Here is a 14,904-nt window from a genome sequence, read left to right as displayed (position 1 = left end):
CATGCATAGATGTATAGATGCATAGATAGATAGATAGATAGATAGATAGATAGATACATACATAGATAGATAGATAGATAGATAGATAGATAGATAGATAGATACATAGATAGTATTCATACAAAAGTCATTGCTAGTCAGCCCTAACTTATACAACAACATTTTTACTTTTCTCTGGGATCAATTTCATTTCATCATTCAATCAATTCATTCATCAAACTTTTATTAAATACAACTTTAGCTCATGAAACAACTTGACTCGTCTGTCTTTCCTTCCAAACGCCCTCTGCTGGCGGGGGGACAGAAAAAGAAAAAGCTTACGGCACCTGGTATTCCCAGGCGGTCTCCCATCCAAGTACTAACCAGGCCCGACTCTGCTTAGCTTCCGAGATCGGACGAGATCGGGCGTGTTCAGAGTGGTATGGCCGTAAGCAACTATACTGGTCAAAAAAACCCTATATAAAGGTGGAATGGCACACACATAGCTTGCTTCAATACATACATGCATGCATAGATGTATAGATGCATAGATAGATAGATAGATAGATAGATAGATACATACATAGATAGATAGATAGATAGATAGATAGATAGATAGATAGATAGATAGATAGATAGATAGATAGATAGATAGATAGATAGATAGATAGATAGATAGATAGATAGATAGATAGATAGATAGATAGATAGATACATAGATAGTATTCATACAAAAGTCATTGCTAGTCAGCCCTAACTTATACAACAACATTTTTACTTTTCTCTGGGATCAATTTCATTTCATCATTCAATCAATTCATTCATCAAACTTTTATTAAATACAACTTTAGCTCATGAAACAACTTGACTCGTCTGTCTTTCCTTCCAAACGCCCTCTGCTGGCGGGGGGACAGAAAAAGAAAAAGCTTACGGCACCTGGTATTCCCAGGCGGTCTCCCATCCAAGTACTAACCAGGCCCGACTCTGCTTAGCTTCCGAGATCGGACGAGATCGGGCGTGTTCAGAGTGGTATGGCCGTAAGCAACTATACTGGTCAAAAAAACCCTATATAAAGGTGGCATGGCACACACATAGCTTGCTTCAATACATACATGCATGCATAGATGTATAGATGCATAGATAGATAGATAGATAGATAGATAGATAGATAGATAGATACATACATAGATAGATAGATAGATAGATAGATAGATAGATAGATAGATACATAGATAGTATTCATACAAAAGTCATTGCTAGTCAGCCCTAACTTATACAACAACATTTTTACTTTTCTCTGGGATCAATTTCATTTCATCATTCAATCAATTCATTCATCAAACTTTTATTACATACAACTTTAGCTCATAAAACAACTTGACTCGTCTGTCTTTCCTTCCAAACGCCCTCTGCTGGCGGGGGGACAGAAAAAGAAAAAGCTTACGGCACCTGGTATTCCCAGGCGGTCTCCCATCCAAGTACTAACCAGGCCCGACTCTGCTTAGCTTCCGAGATCGGACGAGATCGGGCGTGTTCAGAGTGGTATGGCCGTAAGCAACTATACTGGTCAAAAAAACCCTATATAAAGGTGGAATGGCACACACATAGCTTGCTTCAATACATACATGCATGCATAGATGTATAGATGCATAGATAGATAGATAGATAGATAGATAGATAGATAGATAGATAGATAGATAGATAGATAGATACATACATAGATAGATAGATAGATAGATAGATAGATAGATAGATAGATAGATAGATAGATAGATACATACATAGATAGATAGATAGATAGATAGATAGATAGATAGATAGATAGATAGATAGATAGATAGATAGATAGATAGATAGATAGATAGATAGATAGATAGATAGATAGATACATAGATAGATACATACATAGATAGTATTCATACAAAAGTCATTGCTAGTCAGCCCTAACTTATACAACAACATTTTTACTTTTCTCTGGGATCAATTTCATTTCATCATTCAATCAATTCATTCATCAAACTTTTATTCCATACAACTTTAGCTCATGAAACAACTTGACTCGTCTGTCTTTCCTTCCAAACGCCCTCTGCTGGCGGGGGGACAGAAAAAGAAAAAGCTTACGGCACCTGGTATTCCCAGGCGGTCTCCCATCCAAGTACTAACCAGGCCCGACTCTGCTTAGCTTCCGAGATCGGACGAGATCGGGCGTGTTCAGAGTGGTATGGCCGTAAGCAACTATACTGGTCAAAAAAACCCTATATAAAGGTGGCATGGCACACACATAGCTTGCTTCAATACATACATGCATGCATAGATGTATAGATGCATAGATAGATAGATAGATAGATAGATAGATAGATACATACATAGATAGATAGATAGATAGATAGATAGATAGATAGATAGATAGATACATAGATAGTATTCATACAAAAGTCATTGCTAGTCAGCCCTAACTTATACAACAACATTTTTACTTTTCTCTGGGATCAATTTCATTTCATCATTCAATCAATTCATTCATCAAACTTTTATTAAATACAACTTTAGCTCATGAAACAACTTGACTCGTCTGTCTTTCCTTCCAAACGCCCTCTGCTGGCGGGGGGACAGAAAAAGAAAAAGCTTACGGCACCTGGTATTCCCAGGCGGTCTCCCATCCAAGTACTAACCAGGCCCGACTCTGCTTAGCTTCCGAGATCGGACGAGATCGGGCGTGTTCAGAGTGGTATGGCCGTAAGCAACTATACTGGTCAAAAAAACCCTATATAAAGGTGGAATGGCACACACATAGCTTGCTTCAATACATACATGCATGCATAGATGTATAGATGCATAGATAGATAGATAGATAGATAGATAGATACATACATAGATAGATAGATAGATAGATAGATAGATAGATAGATAGATAGATAGATAGATAGATAGATAGATAGATAGATAGATAGATAGATAGATAGATAGATAGATAGATAGATAGATAGATAGATAGATACATAGATAGTATTCATACAAAAGTCATTGCTAGTCAGCCCTAACTTATACAACAACATTTTTACTTTTCTCTGGGATCAATTTCATTTCATCATTCAATCAATTCATTCATCAAACTTTTATTAAATACAACTTTAGCTCATGAAACAACTTGACTCGTCTGTCTTTCCTTCCAAACGCCCTCTGCTGGCGGGGGGACAGAAAAAGAAAAAGCTTACGGCACCTGGTATTCCCAGGCGGTCTCCCATCCAAGTACTAACCAGGCCCGACTCTGCTTAGCTTCCGAGATCGGACGAGATCGGGCGTGTTCAGAGTGGTATGGCCGTAAGCAACTATACTGGTCAAAAAAACCCTATATAAAGGTGGCATGGCACACACATAGCTTGCTTCAATACATACATGCATGCATAGATGTATAGATGCATAGATAGATAGATAGATAGATAGATAGATAGATAGATAGATACATACATAGATAGATAGATAGATAGATAGATAGATAGATAGATAGATACATAGATAGTATTCATACAAAAGTCATTGCTAGTCAGCCCTAACTTATACAACAACATTTTTACTTTTCTCTGGGATCAATTTCATTTCATCATTCAATCAATTCATTCATCAAACTTTTATTACATACAACTTTAGCTCATAAAACAACTTGACTCGTCTGTCTTTCCTTCCAAACGCCCTCTGCTGGCGGGGGGACAGAAAAAGAAAAAGCTTACGGCACCTGGTATTCCCAGGCGGTCTCCCATCCAAGTACTAACCAGGCCCGACTCTGCTTAGCTTCCGAGATCGGACGAGATCGGGCGTGTTCAGAGTGGTATGGCCGTAAGCAACTATACTGGTCAAAAAAACCCTATATAAAGGTGGCATGGCACACACATAGCTTGCTTCAATACATACATGCATGCATAGATGTATAGATGCATAGATAGATAGATAGATAGATAGATAGATAGATAGATACATACATAGATAGATAGATAGATAGATAGATAGATAGATAGATAGATAGATAGATAGATAGATACATAGATAGTATTCATACAAAAGTCATTGCTAGTCAGCCCTAACTTATACAACAACATTTTTACTTTTCTCTGGGATCAATTTCATTTCATCATTCAATCAATTCATTCATCAAACTTTTATTACATACAACTTTAGCTCATAAAACAACTTGACTCGTCTGTCTTTCCTTCCAAACGCCCTCTGCTGGCGGGGGGACAGAAAAAGAAAAAGCTTACGGCACCTGGTATTCCCAGGCGGTCTCCCATCCAAGTACTAACCAGGCCCGACTCTGCTTAGCTTCCGAGATCGGACGAGATCGGGCGTGTTCAGAGTGGTATGGCCGTAAGCAACTATACTGGTCAAAAAAACCCTATATAAAGGTGGCATGGCACACACATAGCTTGCTTCAATACATACATGCATGCATAGATGTATAGATGCATAGATAGATAGATAGATAGATAGATAGATACATACATAGATAGATAGATAGATAGATAGATAGATAGATAGATAGATAGATAGATAGATAGATAGATAGATAGATAGATAGATAGATAGATAGATAGATAGATACATACATAGATAGATAGATACATAGATAGATAGATAGATAGATAGATAGATACATAGATAGATAGATACATAGATAGATAGATACATAGATAGTATTCATACAAAAGTCATTGCTAGTCAGCCCTAACTTATACAACAACATTTTTACTTTTCTCTGGGATCAATTTCATTTCATCATTCAATCAATTCATTCATCAAACTTTTATTAAATACAACTTTAGCTCATGAAACAACTTGACTCGTCTGTCTTTCCTTCCAAACGCCCTCTGCTGGCGGGGGGACAGAAAAAGAAAAAGCTTACGGCACCTGGTATTCCCAGGCGGTCTCCCATCCAAGTACTAACCAGGCCCGACTCTGCTTAGCTTCCGAGATCGGACGAGATCGGGCGTGTTCAGAGTGGTATGGCCGTAAGCAACTATACTGGTCAAAAAAACCCTATATAAAGGTGGCATGGCACACACATAGCTTGCTTCAATACATACATGCATGCATAGATGTATAGATGCATAGATAGATAGATAGATAGATAGATAGATAGATAGATACATAGATAGATAGATAGATAGATAGATAGATAGATAGATAGATAGATAGATAGATAGATAGATAGATAGATAGATACATACATAGATAGATAGATAGATACATACATAGATAGATAGATACATAGATAGTATTCATACAAAAGTCATTGCTAGTCAGCCCTAACTTATACAACAACATTTTTACTTTTCTCTGGGATCAATTTCATTTCATCATTCAATCAATTCATTCATCAAACTTTTATTACATACAACTTTAGCTCATAAAACAACTTGACTCGTCTGTCTTTCCTTCCAAACGCCCTCTGCTGGCGGGGGGACAGAAAAAGAAAAAGCTTACGGCACCTGGTATTCCCAGGCGGTCTCCCATCCAAGTACTAACCAGGCCCGACTCTGCTTAGCTTCCGAGATCGGACGAGATCGGGCGTGTTCAGAGTGGTATGGCCGTAAGCAACTATACTGGTCAAAAAAACCCTATATAAAGGTGGCATGGCACACACATAGCTTGCTTCAATACATACATGCATGCATAGATGTATAGATGCATAGATAGATAGATAGATAGATAGATAGATAGATACATACATAGATAGATAGATAGATAGATAGATAGATAGATAGATAGATAGATAGATAGATAGATAGATAGATAGATAGATAGATAGATAGATAGATAGATAGATAGATAGATAGATAGATAGATAGATACATACATAGATAGATAGATACATAGATAGATAGATAGATAGATAGATAGATAGATAGATAGATACATAGATAGATAGATACATAGATAGTATTCATACAAAAGTCATTGCTAGTCAGCCCTAACTTATACAACAACATTTTTACTTTTCTCTGGGATCAATTTCATTTCATCATTCAATCAATTCATTCATCAAACTTTTATTACATACAACTTTAGCTCATAAAACAACTTGACTCGTCTGTCTTTCCTTCCAAACGCCCTCTGCTGGCGGGGGGACAGAAAAAGAAAAAGCTTACGGCACCTGGTATTCCCAGGCGGTCTCCCATCCAAGTACTAACCAGGCCCGACTCTGCTTAGCTTCCGAGATCGGACGAGATCGGGCGTGTTCAGAGTGGTATGGCCGTAAGCAACTATACTGGTCAAAAAAACCCTATATAAAGGTGGCATGGCACACACATAGCTTGCTTCAATACATACATGCATGCATAGATGTATAGATGCATAGATAGATAGATAGATAGATAGATAGATAGATAGATACATAGATAGATAGATAGATAGATAGATAGATAGATAGATAGATAGATAGATAGATAGATAGATAGATAGATAGATAGATAGATAGATAGATACATACATAGATAGATAGATAGATAGATACATACATAGATAGATAGATACATAGATAGTATTCATACAAAAGTCATTGCTAGTCAGCCCTAACTTATACAACAACATTTTTACTTTTCTCTGGGATCAATTTCATTTCATCATTCAATCAATTCATTCATCAAACTTTTATTACATACAACTTTAGCTCATAAAACAACTTGACTCGTCTGTCTTTCCTTCCAAACGCCCTCTGCTGGCGGGGGGACAGAAAAAGAAAAAGCTTACGGCACCTGGTATTCCCAGGCGGTCTCCCATCCAAGTACTAACCAGGCCCGACTCTGCTTAGCTTCCGAGATCGGACGAGATCGGGCGTGTTCAGAGTGGTATGGCCGTAAGCAACTATACTGGTCAAAAAAACCCTATATAAAGGTGGCATGGCACACACATAGCTTGCTTCAATACATACATGCATGCATAGATGTATAGATGCATAGATAGATAGATAGATAGATAGATAGATAGATAGATAGATAGATAGATAGATAGATAGATAGATAGATAGATAGATAGATAGATAGATAGATAGATAGATAGATAAATAGATAGATAGATAGATAGATAGATAGATAGATAGATAGATACATAGATAGTATTCATACAAAAGTCATTGCTAGTCAGCCCTAACTTATACAACAACATTTTTACTTTTCTCTGGGATCAATTTCATTTCATCATTCAATCAATTCATTCATCAAACTTTTATTCAATACAACTTTAGCTCATGAAACAACTTGACTCGTCTGTCTTTCCTTCCAAACGCCCTCTGCTGGCGGGGGGACAGAAAAAGAAAAAGCTTACGGCACCTGGTATTCCCAGGCGGTCTCCCATCCAAGTACTAACCAGGCCCGACTCTGCTTAGCTTCCGAGATCGGACGAGATCGGGCGTGTTCAGAGTGGTATGGCCGTAAGCAACTATACTGGTCAAAAAAACCCTATATAAAGGTGGAATGGCACACACATAGCTTGCTTCAATACATACATGCATGCATAGATGTATAGATGCATAGATAGATAGATAGATAGATAGATAGATAGATAGATAGATAGATAGATAGATAGATAGATAGATAGATAGATAGATACATACATAGATAGATAGATAGATAGATAGATAGATAGATAGATAGATAGATAGATAGATAGATAGATACATACATAGATAGATAGATAGATAGATAGATAGATAGATAGATAGATAGATAGATAGATAGATAGATAGATAGATAGATAGATAGATAGATAGATAGATAGATAGATAGATAGATAGATAGATAGATAGATACATAGATAGATACATACATAGATAGTATTCATACAAAAGTCATTGCTAGTCAGCCCTAACTTATACAACAACATTTTTACTTTTCTCTGGGATCAATTTCATTTCATCATTCAATCAATTCATTCATCAAACTTTTATTCCATACAACTTTAGCTCATGAAACAACTTGACTCGTCTGTCTTTCCTTCCAAACGCCCTCTGCTGGCGGGGGGACAGAAAAAGAAAAAGCTTACGGCACCTGGTATTCCCAGGCGGTCTCCCATCCAAGTACTAACCAGGCCCGACTCTGCTTAGCTTCCGAGATCGGACGAGATCGGGCGTGTTCAGAGTGGTATGGCCGTAAGCAACTATACTGGTCAAAAAAACCCTATATAAAGGTGGCATGGCACACACATAGCTTGCTTCAATACATACATGCATGCATAGATGTATAGATGCATAGATAGATAGATAGATAGATAGATAGATAGATACATACATAGATAGATAGATAGATAGATAGATAGATAGATAGATAGATAGATAGATAGATACATAGATAGTATTCATACAAAAGTCATTGCTAGTCAGCCCTAACTTATACAACAACATTTTTACTTTTCTCTGGGATCAATTTCATTTCATCATTCAATCAATTCATTCATCAAACTTTTATTAAATACAACTTTAGCTCATGAAACAACTTGACTCGTCTGTCTTTCCTTCCAAACGCCCTCTGCTGGCGGGGGGACAGAAAAAGAAAAAGCTTACGGCACCTGGTATTCCCAGGCGGTCTCCCATCCAAGTACTAACCAGGCCCGACTCTGCTTAGCTTCCGAGATCGGACGAGATCGGGCGTGTTCAGAGTGGTATGGCCGTAAGCAACTATACTGGTCAAAAAAACCCTATATAAAGGTGGAATGGCACACACATAGCTTGCTTCAATACATACATGCATGCATAGATGTATAGATGCATAGATAGATAGATAGATAGATAGATAGATAGATACATACATAGATAGATAGATAGATAGATAGATAGATAGATAGATAGATAGATAGATAGATAGATAGATAGATAGATAGATAGATAGATAGATAGATAGATAGATAGATAGATAGATAGATAGATAGATAGATAGATAGATAGATAGATAGATAGATAGATAGATAGATACATAGATAGTATTCATACAAAAGTCATTGCTAGTCAGCCCTAACTTATACAACAACATTTTTACTTTTCTCTGGGATCAATTTCATTTCATCATTCAATCAATTCATTCATCAAACTTTTATTAAATACAACTTTAGCTCATGAAACAACTTGACTCGTCTGTCTTTCCTTCCAAACGCCCTCTGCTGGCGGGGGGACAGAAAAAGAAAAAGCTTACGGCACCTGGTATTCCCAGGCGGTCTCCCATCCAAGTACTAACCAGGCCCGACTCTGCTTAGCTTCCGAGATCGGACGAGATCGGGCGTGTTCAGAGTGGTATGGCCGTAAGCAACTATACTGGTCAAAAAAACCCTATATAAAGGTGGCATGGCACACACATAGCTTGCTTCAATACATACATGCATGCATAGATGTATAGATGCATAGATAGATAGATAGATAGATAGATAGATAGATAGATAGATAGATACATACATAGATAGATAGATAGATAGATAGATAGATAGATAGATAGATAGATACATAGATAGTATTCATACAAAAGTCATTGCTAGTCAGCCCTAACTTATACAACAACATTTTTACTTTTCTCTGGGATCAATTTCATTTCATCATTCAATCAATTCATTCATCAAACTTTTATTACATACAACTTTAGCTCATAAAACAACTTGACTCGTCTGTCTTTCCTTCCAAACGCCCTCTGCTGGCGGGGGGACAGAAAAAGAAAAAGCTTACGGCACCTGGTATTCCCAGGCGGTCTCCCATCCAAGTACTAACCAGGCCCGACTCTGCTTAGCTTCCGAGATCGGACGAGATCGGGCGTGTTCAGAGTGGTATGGCCGTAAGCAACTATACTGGTCAAAAAAACCCTATATAAAGGTGGCATGGCACACACATAGCTTGCTTCAATACATACATGCATGCATAGATGTATAGATGCATAGATAGATAGATAGATAGATAGATAGATAGATAGATACATACATAGATAGATAGATAGATAGATAGATAGATAGATAGATAGATAGATAGATAGATAGATACATAGATAGTATTCATACAAAAGTCATCGCTAGTCAGCCCTAACTTATACAACAACATTTTTACTTTTCTCTGGGATCAATTTCATTTCATCATTCAATCAATTCATTCATCAAACTTTTATTACATACAACTTTAGCTCATAAAACAACTTGACTCGTCTGTCTTTCCTTCCAAACGCCCTCTGCTGGCGGGGGGACAGAAAAAGAAAAAGCTTACGGCACCTGGTATTCCCAGGCGGTCTCCCATCCAAGTACTAACCAGGCCCGACTCTGCTTAGCTTCCGAGATCGGACGAGATCGGGCGTGTTCAGAGTGGTATGGCCGTAAGCAACTATACTGGTCAAAAAAACCCTATATAAAGGTGGCATGGCACACACATAGCTTGCTTCAATACATACATGCATGCATAGATGTATAGATGCATAGATAGATAGATAGATAGATAGATACATACATAGATAGATAGATAGATAGATAGATAGATAGATAGATAGATAGATAGATAGATAGATAGATAGATAGATAGATAGATAGATAGATAGATACATACATAGATAGATAGATACATAGATAGATAGATAGATAGATAGATACATAGATAGATACATAGATAGTATTCATACAAAAGTCATTGCTAGTCAGCCCTAACTTATACAACAACATTTTTACTTTTCTCTGGGATCAATTTCATTTCATCATTCAATCAATTCATTCATCAAACTTTTATTAAATACAACTTTAGCTCATGAAACAACTTGACTCGTCTGTCTTTCCTTCCAAACGCCCTCTGCTGGCGGGGGGACAGAAAAAGAAAAAGCTTACGGCACCTGGTATTCCCAGGCGGTCTCCCATCCAAGTACTAACCAGGCCCGACTCTGCTTAGCTTCCGAGATCGGACGAGATCGGGCGTGTTCAGAGTGGTATGGCCGTAAGCAACTATACTGGTCAAAAAAACCCTATATAAAGGTGGCATGGCACACACATAGCTTGCTTCAATACATACATGCATGCATAGATGTATAGATGCATAGATAGATAGATAGATAGATAGATAGATACATACATAGATAGATAGATAGATAGATAGATAGATAGATAGATAGATAGATAGATAGATAGATACATAGATAGATAGATAGATAGATAGATAGATAGATAGATAGATACATAGATAGATAGATACATAGATAGTATTCATACAAAAGTCATTGCTAGTCAGCCCTAACTTATACAACAACATTTTTACTTTTCTCTGGGATCAATTTCATTTCATCATTCAATCAATTCATTCATCAAACTTTTATTACATACAACTTTAGCTCATAAAACAACTTGACTCGTCTGTCTTTCCTTCCAAACGCCCTCTGCTGGCGGGGGGACAGAAAAAGAAAAAGCTTACGGCACCTGGTATTCCCAGGCGGTCTCCCATCCAAGTACTAACCAGGCCCGACTCTGCTTAGCTTCCGAGATCGGACGAGATCGGGCGTGTTCAGAGTGGTATGGCCGTAAGCAACTATACTGGTCAAAAAAACCCTATATAAAGGTGGCATGGCACACACATAGCTTGCTTCAATACATACATGCATGCATAGATGTATAGATGCATAGATAGATAGATAGATAGATAGATAGATACATACATAGATAGATAGATAGATAGATAGATAGATAGATAGATAGATAGATAGATAGATAGATAGATAGATAGATAGATAGATAGATAGATAGATAGATAGATAGATAGATAGATACATAGATAGTATTCATACAAAAGTCATTGCTAGTCAGCCCTAACTTATACAACAACATTTTTACTTTTCTCTGGGATCAATTTCATTTCATCATTCAATCAATTCATTCATCAAACTTTTATTCAATACAACTTTAGCTCATGAAACAACTTGACTCGTCTGTCTTTCCTTCCAAACGCCCTCTGCTGGCGGGGGGACAGAAAAAGAAAAAGCTTACGGCACCTGGTATTCCCAGGCGGTCTCCCATCCAAGTACTAACCAGGCCCGACTCTGCTTAGCTTCCGAGATCGGACGAGATCGGGCGTGTTCAGAGTGGTATGGCCGTAAGCAACTATACTGGTCAAAAAAACCCTATATAAAGGTGGAATGGCACACACATAGCTTGCTTCAATACATACATGCATGCATAGATGTATAGATGCATAGATAGATAGATAGATAGATAGATAGATAGATAGATAGATAGATAGATAGATAGATAGATAGATAGATAGATACATACATAGATAGATAGATAGATAGATAGATAGATAGATAGATAGATAGATAGATAGATAGATAGATAGATAGATACATACATAGATAGATAGATAGATAGATAGATAGATAGATAGATAGATAGATAGATAGATAGATAGATAGATAGATAGATAGATAGATAGATAGATAGATAGATACATAGATAGATACATACATAGATAGTATTCATACAAAAGTCATTGCTAGTCAGCCCTAACTTATACAACAACATTTTTACTTTTCTCTGGGATCAATTTCATTTCATCATTCAATCAATTCATTCATCAAACTTTTATTCCATACAACTTTAGCTCATGAAACAACTTGACTCGTCTGTCTTTCCTTCCAAACGCCCTCTGCTGGCGGGGGGACAGAAAAAGAAAAAGCTTACGGCACCTGGTATTCCCAGGCGGTCTCCCATCCAAGTACTAACCAGGCCCGACTCTGCTTAGCTTCCGAGATCGGACGAGATCGGGCGTGTTCAGAGTGGTATGGCCGTAAGCAACTATACTGGTCAAAAAAACCCTATATAAAGGTGGCATGGCACACACATAGCTTGCTTCAATACATACATGCATGCATAGATGTATAGATGCATAGATAGATAGATAGATAGATAGATAGATAGATAGATACATACATAGATAGATAGATAGATAGATAGATAGATAGATAGATAGATAGATAGATAGATACATAGATAGTATTCATACAAAAGTCATTGCTAGTCAGCCCTAACTTATACAACAACATTTTTACTTTTCTCTGGGATCAATTTCATTTCATCATTCAATCAATTCATTCATCAAACTTTTATTAAATACAACTTTAGCTCATGAAACAACTTGACTCGTCTGTCTTTCCTTCCAAACGCCCTCTGCTGGCGGGGGGACAGAAAAAGAAAAAGCTTACGGCACCTGGTATTCCCAGGCGGTCTCCCATCCAAGTACTAACCAGGCCCGACTCTGCTTAGCTTCCGAGATCGGACGAGATCGGGCGTGTTCAGAGTGGTATGGCCGTAAGCAACTATACTGGTCAAAAAAACCCTATATAAAGGTGGAATGGCACACACATAGCTTGCTTCAATACATACATGCATGCATAGATGTATAGATGCATAGATAGATAGATAGATAGATAGATAGATAGATACATACATAGATAGATAGATAGATAGATAGATAGATAGATAGATAGATAGATAGATAGATAGATAGATAGATAGATAGATAGATAGATAGATAGATAGATAGATAGATAGATAGATAGATAGATAGATACATAGATAGTATTCATACAAAAGTCATTGCTAGTCAGCCCTAACTTATACAACAACATTTTTACTTTTCTCTGGGATCAATTTCATTTCATCATTCAATCAATTCATTCATCAAACTTTTATTAAATACAACTTTAGCTCATGAAACAACTTGACTCGTCTGTCTTTCCTTCCAAACGCCCTCTGCTGGCGGGGGGACAGAAAAAGAAAAAGCTTACGGCACCTGGTATTCCCAGGCGGTCTCCCATCCAAGTACTAACCAGGCCCGACTCTGCTTAGCTTCCGAGATCGGACGAGATCGGGCGTGTTCAGAGTGGTATGGCCGTAAGCAACTATACTGGTCAAAAAAACCCTATATAAAGGTGGCATGGCACACACATAGCTTGCTTCAATACATACATGCATGCATAGATGTATAGATGCATAGATAGATAGATAGATAGATAGATAGATAGATAGATAGATACATACATAGATAGATAGATAGATAGATAGATAGATAGATAGATAGATAGATAGATACATAGATAGTATTCATACAAAAGTCATTGCTAGTCAGCCCTAACTTATACAACAACATTTTTACTTTTCTCTGGGATCAATTTCATTTCATCATTCAATCAATTCATTCATCAAACTTTTATTACATACAACTTTAGCTCATAAAACAACTTGACTCGTCTGTCTTTCCTTCCAAACGCCCTCTGCTGGCGGGAGGACAGAAAAAGAAAAAGCTTACGGCACCTGGTATTCCCAGGCGGTCTCCCATCCAAGTACTAACCAGGCCCGACTCTGCTTAGCTTCCGAGATCGGACGAGATCGGGCGTGTTCAGAGTGGTATGGCCGTAAGCAACTATACTGGTCAAAAAAACCCTATATAAAGGTGGCATGGCACACACATAGCTTGCTTCAATACATACATGCATGCATAGATGTATAGATGCATAGATAGATAGATAGATAGATAGATAGATAGATAGATACATACATAGATAGATAGATAGATAGATAGATAGATAGATAGATAGATAGATAGATAGATACATAGATAGTATTCATACAAAAGTCATCGCTAGTCAGCCCTAACTTATACAACAACATTTTTACTTTTCTCTGGGATCAATTTCATTTCATCATTCAATCAATTCATTCATCAAACTTTTATTACATACAACTTTAGCTCATAAAACAACTTGACTCGTCTGTCTTTCCTTCCAAACGCCCTCTGCTGGCGGGGGGACAGAAAAAGAAAAAGCTTACGGCACCTGGTATTCCCAGGCGGTCTCCCATCCAAGTACTAACCAGGCCCGACTCTGCTTAGCTTCCGAGATCGGACGAGATCGGGCGTGTTCAGAGTGGTATGGCCGTAAGCAA

General features: G+C 37.5%; 26 non-coding genes across 26 annotated transcripts; all 26 read right to left on the bottom strand.

The window, feature by feature from the left end:
• Positions 1-314: 314 nt before the first annotated feature.
• On the bottom strand, positions 315-433 carry LOC137597621 (5S ribosomal RNA). The gene has a single exon (XR_011035986.1). It is a non-coding gene; the product is annotated as a 5S ribosomal RNA (ribosomal RNA).
• A 470-nt stretch (positions 434-903) lies between these two features.
• Positions 904-1,022, bottom strand: LOC137597620 (5S ribosomal RNA). The gene has a single exon (XR_011035985.1). It is a non-coding gene; the product is annotated as a 5S ribosomal RNA (ribosomal RNA).
• A 394-nt stretch (positions 1,023-1,416) lies between these two features.
• Positions 1,417-1,535, bottom strand: LOC137597618 (5S ribosomal RNA). Its single transcript, XR_011035983.1, has one exon. It is a non-coding gene; the product is annotated as a 5S ribosomal RNA (ribosomal RNA).
• Positions 1,536-2,093: 558 nt separating this feature from the next.
• LOC137597617 (5S ribosomal RNA) lies at positions 2,094-2,212 on the bottom strand. The gene has a single exon (XR_011035982.1). It is a non-coding gene; the product is annotated as a 5S ribosomal RNA (ribosomal RNA).
• Positions 2,213-2,602: 390 nt separating this feature from the next.
• LOC137597616 (5S ribosomal RNA) lies at positions 2,603-2,721 on the bottom strand. The gene has a single exon (XR_011035981.1). It is a non-coding gene; the product is annotated as a 5S ribosomal RNA (ribosomal RNA).
• A 466-nt stretch (positions 2,722-3,187) lies between these two features.
• LOC137597615 (5S ribosomal RNA) lies at positions 3,188-3,306 on the bottom strand. Its single transcript, XR_011035980.1, has one exon. It is a non-coding gene; the product is annotated as a 5S ribosomal RNA (ribosomal RNA).
• Positions 3,307-3,700: 394 nt separating this feature from the next.
• On the bottom strand, positions 3,701-3,819 carry LOC137597614 (5S ribosomal RNA). Its single transcript, XR_011035979.1, has one exon. It is a non-coding gene; the product is annotated as a 5S ribosomal RNA (ribosomal RNA).
• A 406-nt stretch (positions 3,820-4,225) lies between these two features.
• LOC137597613 (5S ribosomal RNA) lies at positions 4,226-4,344 on the bottom strand. Its single transcript, XR_011035978.1, has one exon. It is a non-coding gene; the product is annotated as a 5S ribosomal RNA (ribosomal RNA).
• Positions 4,345-4,866: 522 nt separating this feature from the next.
• On the bottom strand, positions 4,867-4,985 carry LOC137597612 (5S ribosomal RNA). Its single transcript, XR_011035977.1, has one exon. It is a non-coding gene; the product is annotated as a 5S ribosomal RNA (ribosomal RNA).
• Positions 4,986-5,447: 462 nt separating this feature from the next.
• On the bottom strand, positions 5,448-5,566 carry LOC137597611 (5S ribosomal RNA). The gene has a single exon (XR_011035976.1). It is a non-coding gene; the product is annotated as a 5S ribosomal RNA (ribosomal RNA).
• Positions 5,567-6,112: 546 nt separating this feature from the next.
• On the bottom strand, positions 6,113-6,231 carry LOC137597610 (5S ribosomal RNA). Its single transcript, XR_011035975.1, has one exon. It is a non-coding gene; the product is annotated as a 5S ribosomal RNA (ribosomal RNA).
• Positions 6,232-6,713: 482 nt separating this feature from the next.
• LOC137597609 (5S ribosomal RNA) lies at positions 6,714-6,832 on the bottom strand. The gene has a single exon (XR_011035974.1). It is a non-coding gene; the product is annotated as a 5S ribosomal RNA (ribosomal RNA).
• A 454-nt stretch (positions 6,833-7,286) lies between these two features.
• On the bottom strand, positions 7,287-7,405 carry LOC137597607 (5S ribosomal RNA). Its single transcript, XR_011035972.1, has one exon. It is a non-coding gene; the product is annotated as a 5S ribosomal RNA (ribosomal RNA).
• Positions 7,406-8,003: 598 nt separating this feature from the next.
• Positions 8,004-8,122, bottom strand: LOC137597606 (5S ribosomal RNA). Its single transcript, XR_011035971.1, has one exon. It is a non-coding gene; the product is annotated as a 5S ribosomal RNA (ribosomal RNA).
• Positions 8,123-8,520: 398 nt separating this feature from the next.
• LOC137597605 (5S ribosomal RNA) lies at positions 8,521-8,639 on the bottom strand. The gene has a single exon (XR_011035970.1). It is a non-coding gene; the product is annotated as a 5S ribosomal RNA (ribosomal RNA).
• A 506-nt stretch (positions 8,640-9,145) lies between these two features.
• Positions 9,146-9,264, bottom strand: LOC137597604 (5S ribosomal RNA). The gene has a single exon (XR_011035969.1). It is a non-coding gene; the product is annotated as a 5S ribosomal RNA (ribosomal RNA).
• Positions 9,265-9,666: 402 nt separating this feature from the next.
• On the bottom strand, positions 9,667-9,785 carry LOC137597603 (5S ribosomal RNA). The gene has a single exon (XR_011035968.1). It is a non-coding gene; the product is annotated as a 5S ribosomal RNA (ribosomal RNA).
• Positions 9,786-10,191: 406 nt separating this feature from the next.
• LOC137597602 (5S ribosomal RNA) lies at positions 10,192-10,310 on the bottom strand. Its single transcript, XR_011035967.1, has one exon. It is a non-coding gene; the product is annotated as a 5S ribosomal RNA (ribosomal RNA).
• Positions 10,311-10,796: 486 nt separating this feature from the next.
• Positions 10,797-10,915, bottom strand: LOC137597601 (5S ribosomal RNA). The gene has a single exon (XR_011035966.1). It is a non-coding gene; the product is annotated as a 5S ribosomal RNA (ribosomal RNA).
• Positions 10,916-11,373: 458 nt separating this feature from the next.
• LOC137597600 (5S ribosomal RNA) lies at positions 11,374-11,492 on the bottom strand. The gene has a single exon (XR_011035965.1). It is a non-coding gene; the product is annotated as a 5S ribosomal RNA (ribosomal RNA).
• A 450-nt stretch (positions 11,493-11,942) lies between these two features.
• On the bottom strand, positions 11,943-12,061 carry LOC137597599 (5S ribosomal RNA). Its single transcript, XR_011035964.1, has one exon. It is a non-coding gene; the product is annotated as a 5S ribosomal RNA (ribosomal RNA).
• Positions 12,062-12,635: 574 nt separating this feature from the next.
• On the bottom strand, positions 12,636-12,754 carry LOC137597597 (5S ribosomal RNA). Its single transcript, XR_011035963.1, has one exon. It is a non-coding gene; the product is annotated as a 5S ribosomal RNA (ribosomal RNA).
• A 402-nt stretch (positions 12,755-13,156) lies between these two features.
• On the bottom strand, positions 13,157-13,275 carry LOC137597595 (5S ribosomal RNA). Its single transcript, XR_011035961.1, has one exon. It is a non-coding gene; the product is annotated as a 5S ribosomal RNA (ribosomal RNA).
• Positions 13,276-13,741: 466 nt separating this feature from the next.
• On the bottom strand, positions 13,742-13,860 carry LOC137597594 (5S ribosomal RNA). Its single transcript, XR_011035960.1, has one exon. It is a non-coding gene; the product is annotated as a 5S ribosomal RNA (ribosomal RNA).
• Positions 13,861-14,262: 402 nt separating this feature from the next.
• On the bottom strand, positions 14,263-14,381 carry LOC137597593 (5S ribosomal RNA). The gene has a single exon (XR_011035959.1). It is a non-coding gene; the product is annotated as a 5S ribosomal RNA (ribosomal RNA).
• Positions 14,382-14,783: 402 nt separating this feature from the next.
• Positions 14,784-14,902, bottom strand: LOC137597592 (5S ribosomal RNA). Its single transcript, XR_011035958.1, has one exon. It is a non-coding gene; the product is annotated as a 5S ribosomal RNA (ribosomal RNA).
• Positions 14,903-14,904: the final 2 nt, after the last annotated feature.

This window comes from Antennarius striatus, chromosome 6, assembly GCF_040054535.1.
Source record: "Antennarius striatus isolate MH-2024 chromosome 6, ASM4005453v1, whole genome shotgun sequence".
NCBI lineage: Eukaryota > Metazoa > Chordata > Actinopteri > Lophiiformes > Antennariidae > Antennarius > Antennarius striatus.
The sequence above is the reverse complement of the archived record's forward strand: the minus strand, read 5'-3'. Positions and strand labels throughout refer to the sequence as shown.